Below are 12,001 nucleotides of genomic sequence, written 5' to 3'. Positions count from 1 at the left end.
TTCTTGAATAATAGTGAGTTTCAATAACACACAAACATGAAAAAAAAATTAAATTATGAACTTAAATGACAGATATTTGTCAAAACTGATATTGAAATACATAATTCAAAAAAACTGATGACAGGATTTTTTTTTTAATTGGAATGTGCAGTACAAAATAGAGGTGCACGTCCATGCTACTTTACTTATCATCAGACCCATTGCTGTATAACAAAAACTACGGAAATTTCAAGTTATCAGCATATTCAATGAATAACTCTTTACTGCAGAAATATGAGAATTATTTTAAATAACAAATAAGTGTGGGATTTTCACAATTTGTCCATGAATCTTTCGTGATCTTGAAAAAATTTAATGGAATTAATCAGATAAATGATGCTTTTTGAACTATTTACGTACCTACAGAGAAGCCTGCCAATGAGTTTAAGAGGTCAACAGCTTATTTTCCAATGCCTGCTTATATATTTAAAAAGTGTCTTTTTGTTTATTTATTCATCACAGGTAAGAAATCAACAGGAAGAGTATCTGAATACAATACATCCAGCTTTTTCTGGGCAGATTAACAGTTAAGAGGTGACAAGGTAATGACCATCTTTATTTACACTCCACACCAAGCTCTGGCAAATACGTGACAGCTATGTAGCATAAAGCCTGATGCACTTTCAGTATACTTACATGTTCAAAATCATCTCTCTGAAACCCTTTTTGTTATCAGGGATCTTAATGGAATTACTTTCTATCATCTTAGCTATTCAGTATTCAAATATTTGAATTCAACAGAGGCATGTTGAAATGTGCATTTGCAAATTGTTTCAGGACTTGCAGAAACAGCAACAAGCCCAGCCAATAAATGTGTACCTGCTGGATAACAAAAAAGCAAATGTGTTTCAGGCTGTCCTTTCCCAAAGACTGACAACAGAAGTAGGAACCACAATAAAATTTCTGTGGTGGTTACTTAAGGCCTGTACAGGCCAGTGTTCCAAACAGCACCATTTAAATTGTGATTGCTCTGGAATCTCCAATGGCAAAATATATCAGGATTCTGGATCCAACATATTTTTGTGAATAAAGTCTCTTGTGCCTTTTACACGTTCCTTTCCTTCATTTCTTTGAATCTACTTTACATATTCTGTATGTTTAAAACAAAGGTGAGTATTTCAAAAGTGGGTTATAAAGTGCTGAAACTATTGCCATTAGCTGTGCAGATGGACGGCATCATGTGAAGAGAGGGGAAAATGCACAGATAAAGATATATTAATTATTTTCCATAGTACAAAAATACCAGGAAAGGACATACTCCTTTAAACATTCTTTCACTGAGAAATGATGTGTTATTTTTTATAAGAACAGCAGCTTGTTTTGGGAGAAGAATTAACAATGGCTATTTATTGCCAAGTAAATACCAGGTCTTATCTGGAGCAATAACTCTCATTGCTGATGTTACAAAACTTACCAATTAAGAACGTCTGCTTTCATTTGCTGCCACAAAATCAAAAATGAGGAGCAAAACTGATGGAGAGCTAATTATATATGAATATAGAAATTATGCCGTCCCCAGATTCCAGACCCAAGTGCATTTTCCAGTATTCATTCATTGTCACTTACATTAATTCGAACACCTATTCGTCCTTCCTTGCTTGCTTCCTTGCTTCCTTCCTTGCTTGCTTGCTTCCGTCCATCCATCCATCCATCCATCCATCCATCCATCCATCCATCCATCTACTGCTGTTATTTAGCTCCACTTAGAACCCCAATGATGGGGTAAGAAAAAGCCGTTAGAGAGTAAAGCAGTTAAAGAGTGACATTATCAGTACCAATTTGACTTTTCTGACTAGCAGAGCACTAAGCTAATGTTGCTCACAGGGCTGAACTTGATTCTCTTTATTGAGACTATGTAAAGGATTTGGAAATTCAGTATTCCAAACTCTGGAGAGAAGGAAGAGAAAAAGAAAAAAACCCCAAACAAAACATCTGAAAAAAGTTCCTGAAATCTAATTTTTGAAAATTCATTTTTTTCAGGTTAAGCAGGTACAGTGGCTTCTTTTGCCAGACAAAATCTTGACACCCCTTAAACTATAATCTGAGCATACTTGTCTGCTAGTTGTAAAGGTGTCTTCTACCTTTATGACCGCTTTATCTGACCAGTTCTGGCTGATGATGCTGAGTGGAGATAAGTTGATTTTGCCTTGCACCCCAAACAGAAGATGATATTGACTGCTGTATTGGTAGCTGTACTGATCCTTTCCAAAATGTGTACAGGTCCTGTTTCTACAAGATAAAAGAAATATTAGAGATTGAATTTTAAGGTGGTTCCTATGCAACCCCTGCAAAAAAAAAAAAATAATCTAGGAATCAGTGCATGTCTCCAGATTTATTTTTTTTTTTAATATAGTCCTTACTGCAACAACTAACCTTAGCACACATCCGCTGTTCAGCATACGAATTCCCCATTGTTTTTTGGGGAAATACTTGCTTGTACACATGTAAGTAGATATTTAAGCAGCTCTTCTGAATCACACTCGAATGCTAAGAGGCTTCAAGGAAAACTTTTTATTGAAAAGGAATTATATAAAATTCTAAGAAATGTACCACATACACAGAACAAGTACAAAAAGAAAAAAGGAAATATAAGTCAGTTCCCAGCAGAATTAACAGAGGCTTATGCTCAAACTAAAGCATTGTTTTCTTCTCTTCTTCCTAAAATATGCACTGTTTTCTCCAGCCAGATGAAAAGTCTGAACACAAATACAGATGCGAAAAGGTCTAAAAATTATACCCATTGAGCTATTGCAGATTTGGCAAATAAGGGATGGAGAAGAAATCTCGTGTGGTCTAGCTGATCCAAGCATAGAAAGTCAAGTTCACCTCCAGTTTGAAACAGATAGCAAAAGCATGAAAAGCCTTCTAAATGAGGAACCAAATAAAAAAGAATCTTCACTGAAAGCTCTACATTCAGAAACAAAAAATCAAGCCAGTTTCTCATGATTCATGAGTGAAAGTAAAATCAGATAAGGGCTAATATCCAAGTACTTTTTATGATTTTGCTCTGGTGTTAACAATATATTCAGACTGTAGTTTTAACTTTGCTGAAGTTAACATTTTGGGTATTGACGATTATAGAAAGAAACAAAAAAATACTATTGCTGACATGCTGCTCGATGCAGTCCATGAGAAAGGAAACCCAAAAATGTTACAGACTGTAAACATTGCACAGTGCATATTCCCAGTGAATACCTTGATACTTGTGGCCAACTTCAGGACCATAAATGAGATAATAAGGTAACCTGGAAGGCACAGAAACAAGAATAACTTGGAATGATATATTTACTTTCTTTTGTGAGGTCACAGGTTCATTGTTTGAGCTCAGTGGAGAAGTGAGGTTACAGAAGGCTGAAGAATTATGACATACAATAAATGGGCATGCTGTCTCCAAGGCAGGTATCCATGGCTGTTTTGAACTCATGGTGTTAATGAACCAGATTGTATTGGGTTTGGCCGATATGGAGTTAATTTTCTCCATAGCAGCCTTCATAATGCTGTGCTTTGCATTGGTATCTAGAAGGGTGTCGATAACACACCAGTGTTTTGGCTACTGCTGAGCAATGCTCACACAGCATCAAGCCTGTCTCTACAACATTCCCTCTCACTAGGAGGCTGGGGTTGGGCAAGAGCTTGGGAGGGGATACAGCCAGGAGAGCTGACCCAAATGACCAAAGGGATATTCCATAACATATGATGGATGCTCAGCAATAAGAGCTAAGAGAAAGGAGGAGGAAGGACATTCGTTATTACTATATTTGTCCTATGGAGAAACCGCTAACATGTACTGATGCCCTATTTCCTGGGAACAAGCTGGACACTGCCTGCTGATTGGAATTTGAGAATAAACCTTTTGTTTTCCTTTGTTTCTGCATGTGGCTTTTGCTTTTGATTTATTAAACTGCCTCTATCTTGACCCACAAATTTTTTTCCACTTTATTTTTCTGCCCCACTGCCCACTGCGGAGGGGAGTGATAGAGCAGCCTGGCAGGCAACTGTGTCTAGCCAAGGTCAACACACCACAAAAATGTACAGTTAGTTTTATTGTAGGAATTATCATATATTTTTTGGCGCATCTAGTGAAATTTTACTGATCATTATTTTAATACCAGTTCTAATTTTTTTCTTCTAAGGTCCTTCAGGCCTTGTCCTTTACTGTAGTTTTTTCTGTGGCTAGTAGATGTTGTGTCTATACTAAACAACAAAGAACCTAATTACTGAGCAGAATCACTACTTTTTTGTTGGCGTTTTTAAATGAATTTTAAATGAGAAAGAAATACATATGTTCGTTATGGAGTTTGCCATATTCAGATACTTATTATCAAAACAAAATATCCTATGTGAATACAAAATATTCAGAAATAAATAACTCGGCAAATAACTTAGTGGGGCAGTATAATAATCATTATTCCTCCTTCAATTCTCTAGTGGTTCTAAACTGAGTACTCCAAATATTTTCTGTACTGGTGGTACTTTATGGTGAGATTTCTGCTAAATGCCAATGGAAAAAAGGTTGGCAAAATGGAAGTGCCAGCAGAATCACAGTTTGGAGAGCAAAAGGGGAGGTGTGTCATTCCACATCCACCAGAACCTCATTTTGATTAGTTATATCTTGAAATAAATTTGAAATAATAAAGCAAAAATCCTTCTTCCATAGTCAAATAAAAACTTCAACAAATTCAATGCTTTCTTTGAAAATGTTGATTTTGATAAAATGTCATGTTCTGTTAAGGAAATGTCTTGCCAGAAGTCTTTCAAACAACTGTGTTATCAAGTATAAAATGAACCATGTCTTTAAAAAAACTGTATTTGCCTGAAGTCAAGCATTTAAGCATTCAATATTTGCAGAACTAAGCTAGTCGTTTCAGCAAGATAGCCATATCTTGGCCAGTTAGTCTCTTCCAGCATGGTGCAGCCAACACCTGCTGCAGTTCACTCATTGCTTCTGTACTGACCCATTTCTTGTTCTTCCTTCAATACAGCAAGCAAATACAGCTGCTAGCAATGAAGGCAAAGTCATGCTATCCATTCTGGTGCTCACTGCTGCAGCAAATACTATTTTGCTTGGAAGGAAATTTGATGGGGAAATCTCACTGTGAGCTGCAGGCTTATATTCGGACATTTATACATACTTGTGTGGAAGGTACAAGCACAGTCCCTCAGCAGTTAAGAGCTGTGAAGGAATAAAGGCTGCTCAGTACAGACACAGTCAGAAAACTACATCATAAATTAACAAGCAGGCACAAATCTGACTCTTTTCATTCCCTTAAACCCTTTTCCTCTGAGCTGAATTTCAAGCACCTCTCTGAAAGCTTGGAAGTACTAGATTTCTTAGCAAAAATATTGTAAATAATCTGCTCACCAGACCATTATAGCTGAAGTTTGAAAAATATTGCAGGTTAAACTAAGACATCTGCCTTTGAAGAGTTTTTTCAGCCTGATTGTTTTATGCTAAAACAAGTCAATGGCATAGTCATACCAGCTTAAAATAAAGTTCTTTGGGAAATTAAGGACAATTTTGATTATAGACTTTCCCATTTGCTTTACCTATAACAGCAGTATAAACTATGTGTTTGAGCTCCTTGTCATAGTTATGAGTGTTACTATATATGTACAACAGTTCTAATCTCTGTGGCCTCAACACATCATATTTTACAGACTCACTGCTCCGTAAAAAGGAAAATTAATAACATTTTACTACATTCAGCAATCTGCTGAAGTACATACAATAATGATAAAAAAATATTTTTCTCTGTTGTTTTGGTATTACATGTATTTTTTGACATGATACTGTCATTGTTACTCAATTTCTAAGGTCAGTCCTTTTTGTCAGTAGTTAGCCTGCGGAGGTAAGTGGTATTTAAAGTATATTTTCGTCCATCAGCTTTTCTGAGTGCCAGTATCTTGACAGGAATTGCTGTGCATTCATCAGCGGGGCTATGGATAGTCCCATTAAGTTATCACAGCATTAGACTATTCAGGAAGCTTTTCCCTATCAACTTAAAAATCTTGAATAAATTTATTTATCAGAAGTGTTACACGAAATGATAAATTACATGTATATCATGTGAAGTAAATGATGTCTCAGATTTTGTTGCCTTTATTAGTCATTATGCATCTATACCTGTTTCTTCTATGCCTTTATTGCCTGTGCAATATATCAGGGAGCACGATGTCAGATACTGTGTGCTACCGCTCAAGTGACAGAGATTTGCCAACAGAAACTCTGACGTAGCGACCTCCTACATTGAACTATTGATTTCAGAGCAAATAATTGGGTTTCAAGAACTTTTCAATAGGTTCTGTACAAATTTTTAGAGGGCAGAGGCAGTGGTGGAGAAATGACATCTGGGGACAGTATAACTGCGGCTTCTTTCCTCTGACATGTATTTTCCCCACTGAAACTGGTGAGTGGTTTCCACCACTGAGGCAATTCATAGTGACTCAGCACTTTATTTAGTGCATTAGGTGACTTCTACAGTTAAAACTTTGTGATCTTGATGGATACAGTTAAGTTTTGAATACATTTTTCACCAAAGAAAGATTCAGTTTTTGGTGAACCAGTTCACCTTTCACCCCAGTGATTTCTTAGCAAGCTCTACTCTTGACAGCTTAGATAGACTTGTTGCAACTGTTGAGGAATACGTTAGGATCTATGGTGGAACTCTTTCCTAAGTCAGTGCTGCAATAATTGGGTGGTGATGAGTTGCAGTCTGCTGCTCCTCCAGACTGAGGTAAGTTATTGGGATAATGTGTTAGATCTTACCCAACTCTAAACACTGGACACCTTTTAACTGAGATTGTAATCTTGATGACATAAAATTATAGTGAAAATATGTATAGATATATGAAAAAATTGCCGCTGTGCAATGGCCCATATTCAGCTAAGTATACACTGGTTTTCAGTCAACTGTCGGGAGTTTTCAGTAGGATAAAAGATGCTGTGCTACTAGACATGTATATGTATCATATTATCTACTGAAGAACAGGACAGATTGTTAACTTATTGCGCTGATTTACATAAGTTATAGTTTATAAAAAGAATAAAAGGAGGATTGATGGCACGAAATAATCTAAAAATTGTACCACTATATGACTCTAAATCAAATAAAAAAACCTGTTTATTAAAATGTAAAAAACCTGGTGTCCCAAAAACATGAAACAAATTTGTAATTAATACTTTACATTAATGTTCGGGCTGCCTTTTCAGTTCAATAAACAGAATCATACATATGTTCCCTATAAGGCTAGTGACTTGGTGTCCTTAAGCAAAATTTTAATTTCTGATTCATAACATAACTAATCAGCATGATTCTGAAAGTCATATTGGCCAAAAGATTTAACCACTTTTTCAGAATAGAGTAGAAAAATGGGTGCAGTCTACCAATAAGTGAAAAATAAACTGATTCCTAGTTAAAGTGTATGACATTTATAGAATGTCTAACTTCCTTTCAGTCCTTAAGTCATTGTTGATCTCACTGCCAGTAATCCACCTCCTTTCTTTCCCTCACATAAATTACTAGTTTTCCACCTCAAAAAACACTGTAGAAATCCTCCCTTTCTCATCACTCTTGCCCTTCAGTGTTCACAAAGTATGCTACTAAATGCTCTAAACTCACCTCACACAGTTAATAATAAAACAATAGATTTTTACTTTTTGGTAGTGGTAGCAGGGGAGGTTGTCACGGGTTTCAGAAGATAATTAAAGCGCATAAGTACAGCTTTCAGTTTCCTTTCAAAACTGATCTAAACATTGTTCTTTGCTGCTAAAGCTGTGGGATTTTTGTACTGGAATGGCAGATGAGGTATGTTATCAATCACAAAAGGCTCTATTAATTTTATCACAACTCCAATGGCTGTTGACATTAAATGGCACAAATTTGGCCATTGTGGTCCCTGAGGTAGTGCATCTTCACATCCTTTCAAATGCTAATTATATTTTGGACCTTAAAAAAAAGAGAGGATGTTTTTATCCCCATCAAGCCCCCTTTCCCCCCCTCCTGATAGCAGAAACATTTCACAGGGCCATTTCTCTGCCCACACTGCTTTGCTGGTGGGATTTTTCCCTTTTAAAGTGTTTTCTTTTTTTTTTTATTTTTTCTAAATAAAAAAAGCATCCTTATAAGATTTCAATAGCTATTTAAAGGAAGGGTTGCTACACAGTAGTGCTGACATTAGCTTTCACTGAGATGAAGAGAAGAGACCGCTTGATGATGAAGACATTTCAAGGACACCACCGGTATGGAATAGCTTTCTCTCTGGGTCAGTCGGTGTTTCAGATTGCTTAATTACTGCAAATTCATGCAGGTAGCTGTGATGAACACATGGAAAGCCATTAGGAGGTCTCATCTCTTGTTTAACTTCTGAGAGAAAAAAAGATAATTCTTGAAACGGTGAAAGAGTTCTGCTCAAGCTTTTCATAGGATATCACTACCTGTCAGTCATTGGGAACTGTCTAAAACCGTTTTTGTCATCTCCATATTAATATTAGGCATATTATATTAAACGAAATGGCTGTGTCATATCTTTTTCAAGGTCATCTGAATTATAACAGCAGCATTGTGTCTTTTTACATGAAACAGGATATTTAGCACTTTATTTATTTGGATTTACTTGAAGTCCTCCTTACAATATCTTTTCTGAAATGTTAGTTCTTCCACTATGTCTTTCCATTTAACTAGAAATTAAAGTATTTTTATCCTAAAAAAACCCCCAACCACACACAAGCAGAATGCAGTACATTCTTTGCTATTTAAGATGACAGGTGTTTATTGCACCCGAACATAACCTCATGCTCACAAAAAGAAAGTGTGACTATATCGAATCTTTTGTGCCAAATTTTTCCTCAGCCTTTTAAACTGAAACTCGGTTGAAGTCAGGGATCTAAGGGCAGAATTCAGCCCTTTCATATATGGGCAGCAGGTGATGAGATTAAGAGAATGGAAAAAAAAACCCCACCATAATATATATACAAGCATGAGCATCAAGACAAAGTGCCGGATCCTGCACTTGGGTCACAACAACCCCATGCAATGCTCCAGGCTTGAGGAAGAGTGACTGGAAAGCTGCTCTGCAGAAAAGGACCTGGGGGTGCTGATTGACACCGCTGAACATGATCCAGCTTGTGCCCAGGCAGCCAAGAAGGCCAGTAGCATCTTGGCCTGTATCGGCAATAGTGTGGCAAGTAGGGCCAGGGCAGTGATCATCCCCCTGTACTTGGCACTGGTGAGGCCACACCTCGAATACTGTGCTCTTTTCTGGGCCTCTCACTACAAGAAAGACATTGAGTTGCTGAAGTGGGTCCAGAAAAGGGCAACAAAACTGGTAAAGGGTCTGGAGCACAAGTCCTGTGAGGAACAGCTGAGGGCTTGTTTGTCTGGAGAAGAGAAGGCTCAGGCAGGACCTTATTGCTCTCTACAACTGCCTGAAAGGAGTTTGTAGTGAGCTAGGGGTCGGTCTCTTATCCCAAGCAACAAGCGATAGTACCAGAGGTAATGACCTCAAGCTGTGCCAGGGGCGTTTTAGATTGGATATTAGGAAAAATTTCTTCACAGAGAGGGTGATCAGGTATTGGAACAGGCTTCAAAGGAAAGTGGTGGAGTCACTGTCCCTGGAAGTGTTCAAAAACCGTGTAGATGGTTTAATGGTGGTCTTGGCAGACCTGGGGTAATGGTTGGACTTGATGATCTTAAAGATCTTTTCCAACCTAGTTGATTCTGCGATCCAGATCAGGTCTTGATTCACAGACTGGCTTTATTATAAAATTAGTATCAGAATCCAGACTGGTAATATCCACTCAGTTTCCCTGTCAGAGGCACCTCTAGTTAGACAAAGAGATCCTAGTTACACTGACTCTGGGCTTGCCAGGGCTCATGAGGTATAATGTGACAACGACAATTTCACTCTTTCTCCTGAAAAGTCATGAAATTACACAGAGCAAATGGTGGCTTGTGTTTGGATGTTTCTGGGAGGTGTTCTGTTCCTAAAGACAAAGAATCACATTTAGGACATTTTCTAGCCTATGCTATGCAGATGATTAGGTTAGATGTCCATATCCCTGCCTTTTAGGCATATGTACTCGGATTCATGATTGCAGGTCCAGGAACTAGTTGAGTTGCACGAAAGTACTAATGTGTTCCCACAGAAATGACAACTGTATTAATCATCATAGAAGTTAAACCCTGGTCTTACAATTAAGAAAGGCACAGTTTAAAATGAATGCCCTTTCTAACATTAAAAAGTCATCTCTTACCAAAAGCTGCTGCAGCAAGTATTTGTGAGTACGATGTTATCTCTTTCATAGTGCTCATGCACTGTGCGTTTGAAACCATGACCTTTGAGGATTAAGGAACACACCATATATATATGTATATATGGATGAAACAATGACTTCCACCATTAAAAAGAAGAAAAAGGGACATATCTTTATCTAGGTTGTATTTTAAGGATTTGATAGCAATCTTTAAAATATTTGAAAAAATTAAAGAGTTTCATTTTGGAGTACGTACCAACTCTTGAGATGGAGTTTTGGGCCATTATTTTCCAAGACTTCAAGAGATAGCAGAGGCATACTCATACAGTGCTAAAGCACTAGGATGGTGTTCAAGAGACTTGAGTTCCAGTCCCTTGCTAGCACTGCTTTGCTGAGAGGCATTTGAGCCAACTGTTTACTTGCCTTCAGTTCCCTCATCCGTATAATGGCAATGCTACTTGACCTCTCTTTTAAAGAAATCTGAGATCTTGGAAGATAAAAAAATTTGTGTGAACAGTAAGTACTATTTTAGATACGCACTTTTGTGACCCATGGCACATTTGGCCCTTAAACTTCTATTTAAAAGGATGCCTTTCACAAACATGCAACCGTTATTTCACTATGATTATTGTAATGGGATGAGGAAAAAAAATGTTCCTTACAGTAAAGAGATTCTGATATAATTGCAAAGTAAGAGTCAAAAGGCACTTTTCTTCCCCTAGAAAATTACTTTGTGTCTCTCTTAAGTATGTAGAAGCCTGAGGGTACTAATAGCCCAAGAAGGTTTCTACTGTATTCTATTTATGGTGAATTATTGATATGAGATATGACAACATCATTAGAAGCCTGATAGTGCACAGTAAACTTAAAACATCTTTATAACTGACCACACTTGTTTATATTTTGGCAGTTCTTTAAGCACGTTTTTCAGGTAATATACTGTAACACTTACCTTGGAATGAAAACATTCATTCAATGTATTCTACAGATGCATTGAATTCTTTATTATTCCCTTTGAAAGGTATAATTTTGCCCATGAAACACTAAATAATCTTATTCTATTTATTTTTTCCCCAAGAATTCCAACACTGATGAGTCCATACTAGGAACTAGTTGGTTGCCAAATTTCATTAATTTGATTTTAAACCAGTAGCGGAATTATACAGAGGAAAACAACCATGCAAAAAAGACAAACTTCTATTATTTATATACTAATATAATTAAAAAAAAACCCAAAACACCAAAACAACAAAACCAATTTATTTTTCTTTAAATTGTCAACTTCTAGCCCCAAGCACATTTTTTATTACTAGTGCACAATCCTATAAAAATAGAGCTTTATAAATGAAAACATTGACAGACCCTTAGCGATAGTGGCACTACAGGGAATAGCTATAAACAACATTTTTATTCCTCAAGCATACCTTACCCTTGAAAGTTTACACTAATTACCTGTAGTTTTGTTAATGTTTTAAGCTGCCCTTCATCTCTCTCATCCAGACATACCACTCAGCTTCCTCACCAGATATATTCAACAGCTTCTGTTCACACCTGACATCAATTTCCTTTGATGTTCACAGTCTAAATGAGAATGCTACAGCAAGCTGTATTTGTGAAGTATACAGGATGCCTTTAAAATGATGGCAGGTATTTTCCTCATTAAAGCAGCCATAACAGATAGTTAGATATGATGCTGTCCCTCACCTTCCT

The 12,001-nt window shown here is 36.9% G+C and overlaps 1 long non-coding RNA gene across 2 annotated transcripts in view; it reads right to left on the bottom strand.

The window, feature by feature from the left end:
* Positions 1-473: 473 nt before the first annotated feature.
* LOC115604249 overlaps positions 474-12,001 on the bottom strand; it is a 144,787-nt gene continuing 133,259 nt past the window's right edge. The window contains exon 4 of one of the 2 annotated variants that reach the window (XR_003990191.1): positions 474-2,268. This is a non-coding gene — a long non-coding RNA (uncharacterized LOC115604249). The remainder of the gene's footprint in view (positions 2,269-12,001) is intronic. The other variant, XR_003990190.1, reaches the window with a different exon arrangement.

The sequence above is a fragment of the Strigops habroptila genome, chromosome 2 (genome assembly GCF_004027225.2).
Source record: "Strigops habroptila isolate Jane chromosome 2, bStrHab1.2.pri, whole genome shotgun sequence".
NCBI lineage: Eukaryota > Metazoa > Chordata > Aves > Psittaciformes > Psittacidae > Strigops > Strigops habroptila.
Note: the sequence above shows the minus strand (reverse complement) of the source record. Positions and strands in the feature narration are given on the sequence as shown.